This window comes from Rattus norvegicus, chromosome 20 (genome assembly GCF_021556685.1).
Source record: "Rattus norvegicus strain SHRSP/BbbUtx chromosome 20, alternate assembly SHRSP_T2T, whole genome shotgun sequence".
NCBI classification, from domain to species: domain Eukaryota; kingdom Metazoa; phylum Chordata; class Mammalia; order Rodentia; family Muridae; genus Rattus; species Rattus norvegicus.
Window position 1 is genome coordinate 11,049,820 of NC_141553.1, and position 13,503 is coordinate 11,063,322.

A 13,503-nucleotide genomic window follows, 5' to 3' on the forward strand; every position below is an offset into this window, starting at 1 on the left:
AGAAAGGAAGGTCTTTGTGTAATTGAAGTTTAGAGTTGCTGAGAAAGTTTCCGCTGGTGTTTATCCACAAGCTTGACCTCCAATTAGGCCCCATTCCCATAACAAAAGGAAACAAACCCTGAATTACCGCCAGCTGTCAGGCCATCTGCGTAGCAAAGAACACCCTCTAATGAGCTGGGAGTTGCTCTAGGGAACAATGCAGGGTCACAGCCTTCCTTAGCCCAGGGTCTGTCCTTAAGCCTCCTGTGCTCTTCTCTTCTGTGGGAGGGGTGGGGAGCATCCTTCTGCCAGGCGGAAAATGACCCAGGGTGACAGACGCTGAGAAAGAACCACCTGGTGTATTTTAGGAATAATTCTGACAATACCCTTGCTGTGCAAACCTCCCGTCCCCTCAAGTGCCCTGTTTAAATTGTTTAAAGTGTAACTTGGGGGATTTTAAAAAGATTTAAAAATGACAAACCTCAGGTATATATAAGTTAGTGAAGTCTCTCTGAGACCAGTTTCTCTTGAGGCATTAGCTAGAGTCAGGCATGCCCTATTTTATAAAAGAACTTTCGGGCTGGAGAGATGGCTCAGCGGTTAGAGCACCCTACTGCTCTTCCAGAGGTCCTGAGTTCAATTCCCAGAAACCACATGGTGGCTCACAACCATCTGTAAAGAGATCCGATGCCCTCTTCTGGTGTATCTGAAGACAGCTACAGTGTACTTATATATAATAAATGAATAAATCTTAAAAAAAAAGAACTTTCTTTTTTCCTTTATAATAATAATATTACTATTATATATTATTATAAAATATATGCCCTATAATATTATGTAGTATGTTATATAGTTTTAATAATTCATTATAATGATATATATAATTGTATCATATAAACAATAACATTGTATTATATTTAATATAATATATAATGTGCATTATATATTATTATCACTTCCTACATACAGATTTTTTTTTTACTATTAGCTCTTTTTGTTACAAGGGTTTTTGTTTGTTTGTTTGCTTGCTTGTTTGATTAAAGATGTGAGCCACCACTGCTAACTTTTTATTATAGATTAAAGGTTTTAAATATCTTTATTGGGCTGGAGAGATGGCTCAGTGGTTGACATCACTGACTGATCTTCCAGAGGTCCTGAGTTCAATTCCCAGCAACCACACGGTGGCTCACAACCATCTGTTATGGGATCCGATGCCCTCTTCTGGTGTGTCTGAAGACAGCAACAGTGTATTTATATACATAAAATAAATAAATCTTTAAATATCTTTATTTTATGTACAATAGTGTTTTGCCTGCATGTATGTCTGTATGCGGGTGATGGTTCCACTGGAACAGGAGTTACAGACAGTTGTGAGCTGCCATGTGGGGACTAGGAATTGAACCCAGGTTTTTGTCTTTATTTAAAGATTTACTTATTTATTATATATAAGTACACTGTAGCTGTCTTCAGACCATCAGAAGAGGGCATCAGATCTCTTTACAGATGGTTGTGAGCCACCGTGTGGTTGCTGGGAATTGAACTCAGGACCTCTGGAAGAGCAATCAGTGCTCTAACCACTGAGCCATCTCTCCAGCCCAAACCCAGGTTTTTTTTAAAGAGCAGTCAGTTCTCAAAGAGAGCTGAACTGTCTCTCCAGCCCTGCTTATTTTTCTTTCTTAATCTCTTAAGTGTGTGGAATGATTTCTCACTGGGAAGACTCGGTGGTCTAGACAACAGCACCTACTTAACATTTAAACAGGTTTGTTGCGGTGACACACAATGCAGAATTCACCAGGAGTAGCTGCCCTGCAGGATGGCCGTGGCAGGCCAGTGACAAGGGCAGGGGAGGAGTTCACAAGACAGGCAGAAGTAGCGGATTACATACACCCCGATGCAGCTGCAGCAGGTGAGGCAATAGCCGGAGACTACCTGGAGGCAAGCTAAGGACCTGCTCTCAGCTACACTGTCCTTGTGGACAGTAGAGTTCCAGTAAAGTTAGCAGTTTACAGGATTGCACAACCATGACCTCCTCACTAAGGAAAACTACACCCATTTGCAGTGGGTGCCCATCCCCCCCGCCTCATCCCCCGCCTCAGCCCCCGAGACCAGACTCGATTCCCATCTCTGTGGATTGCCTTCTTATGGAGATTTCATAGAATTGGAATCTCCTGGGTGGCCTTTGTCTGGCTTCCTTACTTGAACACAAGGTCTTCAAGTTTTCACCCAGGTTAACACGCGTCAAACTCCATTCCTCTTTAAAGGTGGAATAATATTCTCCAGTTTGGCTATACCTGAAGAGGAAACTTCTTAGATGCCTGAAAAAAGTCATGTGGACTCCTTATTCACCACCAGAAAGGACGTTCACAGGCAGAATAGTTTGTTTTCAGAAGCAACAAGGGGCAGCTTTGGACATCTGCAGCAAGCAAGCACTATTCACAGAAGTGGAGAGATAGCAGTTAACTCTAACAGTGGTCAGAGTCACATCGTAAAGGAATTTATGGCTGGTCTGTTTATTTTGGATTTGCTTTTTGCTTGTTTGAGATCTCCAGATATCTCCTTGCCTGACCCAGAACGCATTACATAGGCCAAACTGGCCTTGAACTCAGAGATCCATCCATCTACCTTTGAGTGCTGAATGAAAGGTGTGTGCCACCCGGATCTGCCTTGTGTGTATGTATGTATATATGTATGTATGCATGTATGTATGAATGTATGTATGTGTGAATGTATGTATGAATGTATGAATGTATGTATGAATGAATGTATGTGTGAATGTATGTATATTGAATGTATGTATGTATGAATGAATGTATGAATGAATGTATGAATGAATGTATGTATGTGTGAATGTATGTATGCATGTATGAATGAATATATGTATGTATGAATGAATGTATGTATGAATATATATATGTATGTATGAATGAATGTATGTATGAATGTATGTATATATGCATGTATGAATGTATATATGTATGCATGTATGAATGAATGTGTATGAATGTATGTATGTATGCATGTATGAATCTATGTATGCATGAATGTATGTATGTATGTATGAATGAATGTATGTATGAATGTATGTATGTATGCATGTATGAATCTATGTATGCATGAATGTATGTATGTATGAATGAATGTATGTATGACTGTATGTATGCATGTATGAATCTATGTATGCATGAATGTATGTATATATGTACGAATGTATGTATTATGTATTTAGATATCCTACTAGGCCCTCAAAGTTCTCTCTTAGTCTATCTAGGCTTCCTACTAGGAGTCCCCAAGGATCCACCTCTCTCTACTTCCTCTCCTCTGGGATTACAATTCTGTTCTTTTGTTTGTTTGTTTGTTTGTTTGTTTAGACAAGGGCTCACTGTGTAGCCCTGGCAGGTTGGAACTTGCTGTGTATGCCAGGTTGGTCTCACAGGACTCACAGAGATCTACCTGTCTCTGCCACCTGAGTGCTGGCTCGAAAGGAGCAGACCGCCATGCCCCTCCCCCACAGCGGACCACCCCCCCCCCCGTTTTAAATTTACATCTTATTTATTTAATTAATGTGTATGTGGAGAGAGAGAGTGTGTGTGTGTGTGGGGGGGTGCACACATGCCATGGTGCACATGTGGAAGTCAGAAGACAGCTTGTAGGGAGTTGGTTTTCTCCTTCCACCCAGTGAGTCCAGGAATCCAACCCAATTGCCTGGTTTTGTGCCAAGTGCTCTCACCTGTGGAGTCAACTACATGCCCCGGATTATGAGATTTTTAACCTTTGATGTCTTCATGATTCAGTTGTGGTTTTGGCTTGGCCTCCTGGGCTGAGGGAGGGTTAGCAAGAAACTCTAAAGGACAGAGGCCGCTGTCACTGTTAATCAAATTAAAGGTGGCTCAGAGCTCATGGGTCCATGTGTCCCCTAGCCTAGGGAACTGTGGGACATCTATATGCACCTCAGATTCTGCAGGCCACCTTCAGACAGGCAGTGCGTGGAGCCCAGAGCTGAGCCTCAGTTCTCCTGCATAGGCTTGCCTCCTCGGTGGGTCATCTGAGGACTTGGATTTAGGAACTGAATGTGGACAGAGCTCCTTGGCACGAGGCCCGGGGAGCCCCTTACTTCCTTTCCTCTGCTCTCTGCTCTGAGCATGGAGCAGCCTCAGGCCTTAAGAGGACATCAGGAGGGGAATGTGGCACCAGCAAACACAGAGCCACCCGCCCCGGAAGCCGGAGCTCGCTTTCTAAGGCTGGCGAAGAAACAACCTTGCTTTCCTGGGTGACAGGCAGATCAGGGGGAGGAAGGATGTGCCTTCCCTCAGGGAAGTGCAATTGTGCAGTTTATTTAAAGGAGGTTATATTTTTGGAGCGGCCTCTTGGAACAGGAGCGTACAGTCATCGCTTCAGAAAAAAAAAGGGGGGGGGGGGACAGAGTTATACCGCGAAGTCGCCAGAGCGAAAGAAGTTCATTAGCAAACTAGTCAGCTAATTGTCTTCAGTGTTCTTCTGGAGTTTAAAGACTGTGTTACAATGTTACAATAGCGATTTGTGCCGCTGAACTAGTCGGCTATAAATAGTGGGGCAATCAGAACTGGGAGCTGCAAGCAACACGGAAGGCGCGGGGAATAGCAAGTACCTGGAAAGCCAGTTCCTTAGTGCCGAGTGAATGCGCAGGCAGAAGGCAGAGGAGGAGCCTCCTCTAGCCCTGCAGCATCCCAGCCAGCCTGGCGCACAGCGTCTGTGCCCCAGAAACCTCTCCACCTCCTGGCCACAGGCACCTACTCTTGGGTCAGTGTATGGAGGCTACAAGTCTGCCCTGGTTCACGCCTGTCTTGTCTGGTCCTGAGGAGTCATATGGTAACCATGTAGCCTTGGATTAGCCTGCTCCAAACAGGGAGGGCAACAGAGATGGTGGTACAGAAAGAATTTCCACCCCTTTCTCTCCCTCCTTTCTCTTAGGTACCTATGTCCCTGGGAGCCAGTCCTGTTTGTGGACAGCTCAGGTGGGCTACCCCTGCAGAGTTTAGTCCAGATGGGGAATTAATGTAAGAGAGAAGCTATGGGTGGTCCTGCGTTGCTTCTAGGAACATGTGCCCAGAGAAGATGACCTGACAAGGGCCAGCATCTTGGGGACCTCCACCTTTAGCAGCACAGCTCCCACTGGGAGCCCCAAAGCTCTATGGAATTCCTAACCCCTACAGGGAGCATCAACTGTCTATGAGAAGCTATGGCCCCCTATGGAGCACCCTAATGCCCTCATAAGAGGCCTGACTTACCATGGGACAACCTCAACATTCACAGAAAGGTTGTTGGGGGGCAGGGACAGGTTCCTCTGCCTCCAGAGTCTGAGGAGCACATCCTTCCTGATGAGCTTTCAGGAGCTAGCGAACAAGGCCAACCCATGAGGACTCTGGGCTTATGTGACGAACAGTTGGCTGAGGGTCTACCTTGGATCAGGCTAGCCTCTGGCTCTGTCCAGGGGCCATGTGGTTATGAGTGGCTGAGCTCGGAATTGGGCCTTTTGGTAGGGTTAGGGAGCTGAGGTCTTATTCCCTCTCCAGTTCTGTACGAGGGGGTCACTGGCCTCATGTTTCTGCTCCCTGCAAACACAGGAGAGCAACCTAACTCTTGAGCAGAGGTTACTGGCTGTGAACTCTGTGAGGAAGGGTCTGCCCTGTCTTTGGTCTCCGTGGTTAGTGTGCAGTGCGGCATGTGTCCGCCACCAGCCACACAGATGGTTGTGTCCCTGGATGGGACAGAAGATACTACCAGAGCCTAGGAGACTCAGCCAGCCTTGGGCCAGTCCTCCTTGCCTGAGTCACCCTGACCTGGCCAACCGTGTCAGAAAGAATGGTGTGTATGCCTTGAAGCTCAATACTCAAAGGTAAAGGCAAGTGGATATTTGTGACTTCAAGGCCAGCCTGTTCTTCACAACGAGTTCCAGATCAGACAGGGTTTTTGTAGTGAGACCGTCTCAAGCAAGCAAGCAAGCAAGCAAGCGAAACAAACAAGCAAAAAAAAAAAAAAAAAAAAAAAAAAGAAAGAAAGAAATGGAAAAGGGAAAGGGGGGGGAAGTTAGTTTAACAGGGACTGGGATGGGACTTTGGTGTCCTCTTTGAGCCCCATTGTGATTGTGGGGTTGCATCATTCTGAGGTTGGTGAGGCTCTGAAAGATCTGGGTGACTTAGACCAGTGTGTACACCAGTTTTGTAATTTGCTGAAGTAACTGGAGATATGGGGAAAGGGGAGGCAGACAACGGGATCCGTTGGGCCATGTCAAAGCCAATGTGGCAGACTTCTGCTGAAGTCCCAAGGACATTTTAGCAGAAAGCTAGGTGTTGTGTTGGTCATCTCCTGAACCATTCACCGCAGAGGTGCTGTGGTCCCCGGTGAGCCTGCTGCTGTGGGGAGGGGGTACAGACCGTAGAAGTTGAGAGCCTCGCCAGCCTTTTTCCTAACAGACGGCCAAGGTTGCCTGCAGGTGAGGCCCATGCTGAATTGTAGATTTATTGATTCCCCCCACTAACATGCAGAATGTTTAACTCAAGCAGATGCTGGGTTTGGCTGTGCCTTGGTTCCTAGCAGCATCCTGGGGCATCAAGGGTGATGGGTACTGGCTAATGGTCAATGACTATTGTCGGGGTTGGGGATTTAGCTCAGTGGTAGAGCGCTTGCCTAGCAACCACAAGGCCCTGGGTTCGGTCCCCAGCTCCGAAAAAAAGAAAAAAGAAAAAAAATGGCTATTGTCTTAGAGTTTTACTGCTTTGAACAGACACCATGACCAAGGCAACTCTTATAAGGATGACATTTAATTGGGGCTGGCTTACAGGTTCAGAGGTTCAGTCTGTTATTACCAAGGTGGGAGCATGACAGCATCCAGGCAAGCATGGTGCAGGAGGAGCTGAGAGTTCTACATCTTCATCCGAAGGCTGCTAGGAGAAGACTGGCTTCCAGGCAGCTAGGATGAGGGTCTTAAAACCCACATTCACAGAGACACACCTGCTCCAACGAGGCCACACCCACTCCAACGAGGCCACATCCACTCTAGCAAGGCCACACCTCCTTATAGTGCCACTCCCTGGGCAGAGCATATACAAACCACCACAGCCATGGAACTGTACAGGGGGAAGTGGCAAAGCTGGTCCCAAGGTGAGCAGTTACTTCTATATGAACGTGCTGCGTATACGAGAGGTGGTTTGAACAGCCTGGGGTGGGGCCTCTCTGCAGCCAGATGTGGCCCATAGAAAGGCAGTCATAAGTCACAGTGAGGGCAAAGAGTCCTACAGACTTGGAAGCTGGGACTGGTATATCAGAGGGAGGTACATTCCTGCTTTGACTCTGGACAGGATTGAGTGTCACGGACGTTCGACGCATACTTGGAACAGACAGAGGTCGATGTCAGAGATTCTGCTGGAGGGGACAAAAGACCCAAAGCCAAAGCCAAACCCCCAGACTTTTTTTTATTTTCTTTTTTTCTTTTTTCTTTTTTTCGGAGCTGGGGACCGAACCCAGGGCCTTGCGCTTGCTAGGCAAGCGCTCTACCACTGAGCTAAATCCCCAACCCCTAAACCCTAGACTTTTAAGAGTCAGGCCACTCGGGATCTGACCCTCAGGGACACATGGTGTCTTAGACACCTGGAGTCTGACCGTTAATGACCCACGGTCCATTACACAAATGGCCAGTCCCTAGGAAGACAGCTTACAGTGTAAAATTTACTACTCAGCAAGATGAAGAGAGGCCCGCCTGCGCCCTCAAACAGAAACCCACACAGGAGTCCCAGAAAAGATCAAACACCTCCCTCTTCAACTGCTGTAAAAGAACACCCACCCCATGAGGTCTCTGGGAACCCCCCATGAGTCTTGGTAAAGTACTTTACCTCCCACAGCAGTGCCCTGCCTGACGCTGTTTCCTGTGGCATTTTGGAGGCCCACAAGGGGACTTTACCCATGCCTTTCTGGCCTTTCTTATCCTTGGTGCTTATGGTTGGCTGATCAACACATGGAGGCTGAAGGTCCTTCCTTATCTAGGGCTACTGTTGAGACATAAAAGCCTCAGAGCCACGACCAATCCCTTTTCTTTCTTCCTTTGTTCCTTCCTTTCTCCCCTACCTTCTTCTTCACAATTTCATTTTTATTTTATTGTTACAAGTATAAGTGTTTTACCTCCATGTGTGTCGGTCACCGTGTGCATGCCTGGTGCCTGCGGAGGCCAGAAAACGGTGCTGGATGCCACGGAACTGGAGTCCCAGTTGGTTTGTGAGCCACCTTGTGGGTGTTGGGAATTGAGCCATCTCGTGAATCGTTGAGAATCGAACCTAGGTCCACTGGAAGAGCAACCAGAACTCTTAACCACCGAGCTGTCTCTTCAGCCCCTGGCTGATCCCCTTTCTGAAAACCTTGCTTCATGTTTGAAATTGAGAGACCCTGGCCAGGGCTGCTTTCAGGGGGGATTAGAAGGCAGTAGGGAAGCAGCTGCCCATTGCACTCCGTGAGGGCAAGACCACAACCTTCCTCCTGGTAGTGCGGCCACAGTTGACTGCAAGCTTGTCCAGGGTGCATGCATATATTTTATGAGGACTGCCTGTGAGTCCCTCTGGTCTCTCTCTCTCTCTCTCTCTCTCTCTCTCTCTCTCTCTCCCTTCCTTCCTTCCTTCCCTTTCCTTTTTTAAATTTTTTAAAAAGATTTATTTATTATATTTATTATATAGAAGTACACAGTAGCTGTCTTCAGATACCAGAAGAGGGCATCAGATCTCATTACAGATGGTTATGAGCCACCATGTGGTTGCTGGGATTTGAACTCAGGACCTCCGGAAGAACAGTCAATGCTCTTAACCACTGAGCCATCTCTCCAGCCCCTCTTTCCTTTTTTTTTTTTTTTAAAGATTTATTTATTTATAAGTACACTGTAGCCATCTTCCGGCACATCAGAAGAGGGCATCAGATCTCATTACAGATGGTTGTGAGCCACCATGTGGTTGCTGGGATTTGAACTCAGGTCCTTTGGAAGAGCAGTCAGTGCTCTTAACCAACCACTGAGCCATCTCTCCAGCCCTGACCTTTTCTTTCTTGTCTAAGCTTTCAGGAGAGGGAAGGAGTAAATCCTGTGCAGCTGCCATTTATACCCCTGCTGGGAACCATAACTGAAATGTGCTGTTCTTTTCCTTTCTCTCTTTTTTTTTAATTTTCTTTTTTCAAGACAGTCCTGGCTGTCCTGGAACTCATTCTGTAGACCAGGATGGTCTAGAACTCAGAGATCCTCCTGCCTCTGCTTCCCAAGTGCTGGGATTAAAGGCATATGTACCACTATGCCTAGCTTCTGTCTTTTCTATCAAAAGGCTAATGAGTCTCATCTTTAAACTGTTTATAGAGGTTTCAGCCCCAGTCGCCTTCTGCAGCTGCTGCGTCCTTGTGGGGTTTGCTGACACTCAACATTGGGTTTGTTCTTCCCAGCAGGGTCCCCCATCAGCTCTAAGAACTTGGCTTGGTTTTCCAGGCTGTGAGCTCTGGACAAGCCCTTAACCCAGTGATTGTCTGAGATCAAAGTATATGTTCCAGGTTGCATCCTGTGCTCAAAACTTACACTGTGACGGGGCTGGAGAGATGGCTCAGCTGATTGGAGCACTTATTCCACTGGAAGAGAGGTGTGCGGGTTTTTTTTTTTTTTTTTTTTTTTTTTTTTTTTTTTTTTTTTGCCTTCATGGTGGTTTATAACAGTGGCTCCAATGAATCAGATGCTTGTGGGCACCATGATGTCCACATAGTCAGGGCACTGGCTGTGCACATACATAGATGCAGCAAAAACACTCATACGTATGAAAGAAATAAATTTAAAAAAGATTAAAATCACACTTTGCTAACCACTGCTCTTAAGGTAGCAGACTGTGTAAAAATGTGCTGGTCACTCCACTAAAGAGCAGGGCCTCTTCATTTTAGGAATTAAAAGCCAGCAGGGGGGTTGGGGATTTAGCTCAGCGGTAGAGCGCTTGCCTAGCGAGCGAAAGGCCCTGGGTTCGGTCCCCAGCTAAAAAAAAAAAAAAAAAAAAAAAAAAAAAGAAAAAAAAAAAAAGAAAAAAAGCCAGCAGGACTCCTGGCAGGGGCACATGCCTGCTGGGTTTTCTATGAACCTTCCACAGAAGTCAGACTTGGAGCATTGGAGGGTATGGCCATTTTTCCTGAAACCCCAGACCCACTTCTAATACAGGGAGTAGCTTTTGCTTCTGCAGGGTGTTGAGTCCCTTATGGTTATGACTGAGTCTTTATTCAATCCTGGCCTGGACTGACCAAACTGACCCCTCTGGGTTTACGGATCTGGATAGGTCTAAGTGAAACCAGGCTTAACTTTTATGGCTGGGGTTCCCTATTCTCAGAAAACACCCCAGGTTAGAGACAATCAAGAGGTCGGTCTTCCTTAAAGAACACCTTTGAGGGGCTGGAGAGATGGCTCAGAGGTTAAGAGCACTGACTGCTCTTCCAGAGGTCCTGAGTTCAAATCCCAGCAACCACATGGTGGCTCACAACCATCTGTAATGAGATCTGATGCCCTCTTCTGGCGTGTCTGAAGACAACTACCGTGTACTCATATACATAAAATAAAATAAATCTTAAAAAAAAAAAAAGAACATCTTTGAGGCTGTCACTACGTATCATAGGACCCGCACTGGCCCTACCTAACACTCTGTTTCCATTTGACACTTCCTGGGACGTATCTCCTGGCCTTTTCCAGAAAGACCCCTGAGAGACCCCCTCTCCCCTATTTCCTCTCCTCCAGCCCAGGCTCTGTCCCCTCTCTACCCTTCCTCCTCTGCCCCATCTGAAGCGCTTATCTACTCTGCTGACTGATAGCGGAGAAAACTAACCAACTGTTAGGCTATTTCGCCAACACCTCTCCTGTTAAAACGTTTGGTATTGTGTGTGTTTGGTACACGAGTAGATAAGACCAGCCTTTCCTGGAACAAGCTAGCAAGAGTAGTCCCATTTACTCAGTAGCAAACAAACTGTCATGTTAAACAACTTCTCTCTCTACTGACAGGAGTAAGGCACTTGCTGCTAAGCCCTGAGAACCCGAGTTCAGTCCTGGGGACCCACACTACACACACACACACACACACACACACACACACACACACAGAGAGAGAGAGAGAGACAGAGAGAGACAGAGAGAGAGAGAGAGAGATCACACCTTTAATCCCAGCACCCAGGAGGCAGAAGCAGGTGGATCTCTGTGAGTCTGAGACCATTGGTCTATATAACAAAGTTTGAGGCCAGACAAAGATACACAGTGAGACCCTGTCTCGAAAACGAACAGAATGGCTGGTCAGGGTCTATCCTTCACCACCAGGCTCAGCAGTGAGCGTCTTATCCTGCCTGTACCATTCCTTGGATTCTTACTCTCCATTTGGCCCATCAGGAGAAAGCAATAAATTATTAGCTCCCCTAGTTCTTTCAGAAACCGAGTATCTTTGTATCCTAACTGCCAATTACAAGGTTAATGAAAAGTTGTGGGGCTTCCTCCCCCCACCCTCCTTCCTGTGTATTTTCTCTCCCCTTTGCCTTTTCTTTCTAAGTTAGCAGAGCTAGCCAGCCCTTGCTGGAATGTAACTTTCTGTAACTCGTGGGAGACCAATAAAAATATGTGTAAAAGCCTTTCTAAAACTCTAGATGACAATAAAGCCTGGGCAAAACCTACAGTAAACAACAGCTGTGTAGTATAACCTGTGTGAATAGCAACATCCGACTGTTACATTGAGATGTGAATGTAATACAGACTGAAGTCTTTTAAGGATTTAGTAACTTTCTAACCTTGGTGTCTCTTGACTAAATCTTTTTTTGTTTTGTTTGTTCTCAGACGGTATCTCTATGTAGCCCTAGCTGTCCTGGAACTTGCCCTGTAGACAAGGCTAGCCTTGAACTCAGAGATCCACCTGCCTCTGCCTCTGGAGCACTAAGATTAAGGGTGTGTACTAGCTATATATGTATTTATTTAATCTTTAATAAGTATTTTTATCAACAACGGACATAGTGATGCACACCTTTAACCCTTTATGAGTTAGAGGCTAGCCTGGCCTCCATAGTGAGTTCCAGACTAGCCAGGGTTATATGGTGAAACTCTTGTCTCAAAACAGAAAACAGAAAATACTTTCATAGACTAAGAAATAGAATAAAAGGACTAGAGATGGCTCAGGGGTTAAGAGTACTTATTGCTCTTGCAGAAGATCCAGGTTCTATTCCCAGAACCTACCATGGTCTACGCAACCATCTGTAACTTCAGTTCCAGTGTATCTGATGCCCTCTTCTGACCTTCATGGGCACTGCCTGGTCATGCCTGTGGTGCATGTACATAGATGGAGGCAAAAAATTGAAAATATTCCCTGAGCAAGCAAGAAGTTTGATGGTAAAAGGAGATGCTTTCCTAAGAAAGAGTACACGCCTGACCTTTTCCACAGTGGGACAGGAAACTGCTGGGGAGAGCTCCCTGGGCTAACTGCTTGATGCAAGCGTGAAGACCTGAGTTTAGACTCCCAGAACCTACATAAAATTGGCCATGATAGCACATGTCTATAAACGTTTGGTGAGATGGGAGACCTCAAGTTAATGAGGTTTTCCTCTGTCTGAATCCTCGTGCTTCATGGTTAAAAACATAAAAAAAAAAAAAAACTCAAAAGATGAGGATGCAAGGGTCTCTCTAAATATCCACATCTGTCTTAGAATTAATTCAACAGCTAGACCAGGATGGCCTTGAACTCATGAAGATACACCCATCCCAACCTTGATTTTTTTTTTAAAGATGGGTGTCTCTGGCTTGGCCCGGAAATCACCAAGTAGGCCAAGTCCCAGGGAACCACTACCATACCCAGATTTTACATGAGCCATAGGGGTTGAACCCAGACTCTAACGCTCATACAGCCAGTACTTTACCATGGGGTCCCTCCCCTTTCCTCTCTTCCTTTTAAAACTTTTAAAAAAGAACTATTCATTTATTTTATGTATATGAGTACACACCCGAAGAGGGCATCAGTTCCCGTTACAGATGCTTGTGAGCCACCCTGTGGTTGCTGGGATTTGAACTCAGAACCTCTAGAGGAACAGTCAGTGCTCTCAACTGCCGAGCCATCTCTCCAGGACTCCCCTTTCTTTCTTAATGTTGGTCTTTTAAGCTTTGGATTTCCCTCCTTTCCTAGTACGTCATACACCTTGCCGTTCCCTGTGCTTGTTTGTGTTACAATTAGAACCTTCTAATTGACCTCATTGCTCTCGAATCCATTGGTTCAGGGCCGGCCGGGGTGTTTTGGAGGTGTTTCTGAATGTCCTTTTCAGGGTGATTTCCAGCTTCTGCATTCTAGGGCCCTGCTGGGACCTTTCCTAACTCCCTGTGGACACCTAGTTCCCAGCTTTTCCGTTGAAGATTACAGTCTTGAACAGGAACGCCGCCTCAGGCAGCTGAGACATTAACCAGCTGCTGCTGTAGGTCCTCAATGGTCCCTGAGGGGGTGGGGCCAAGAAACGTTCCCGGTAATGAGATCTGAGTTAGGTCGG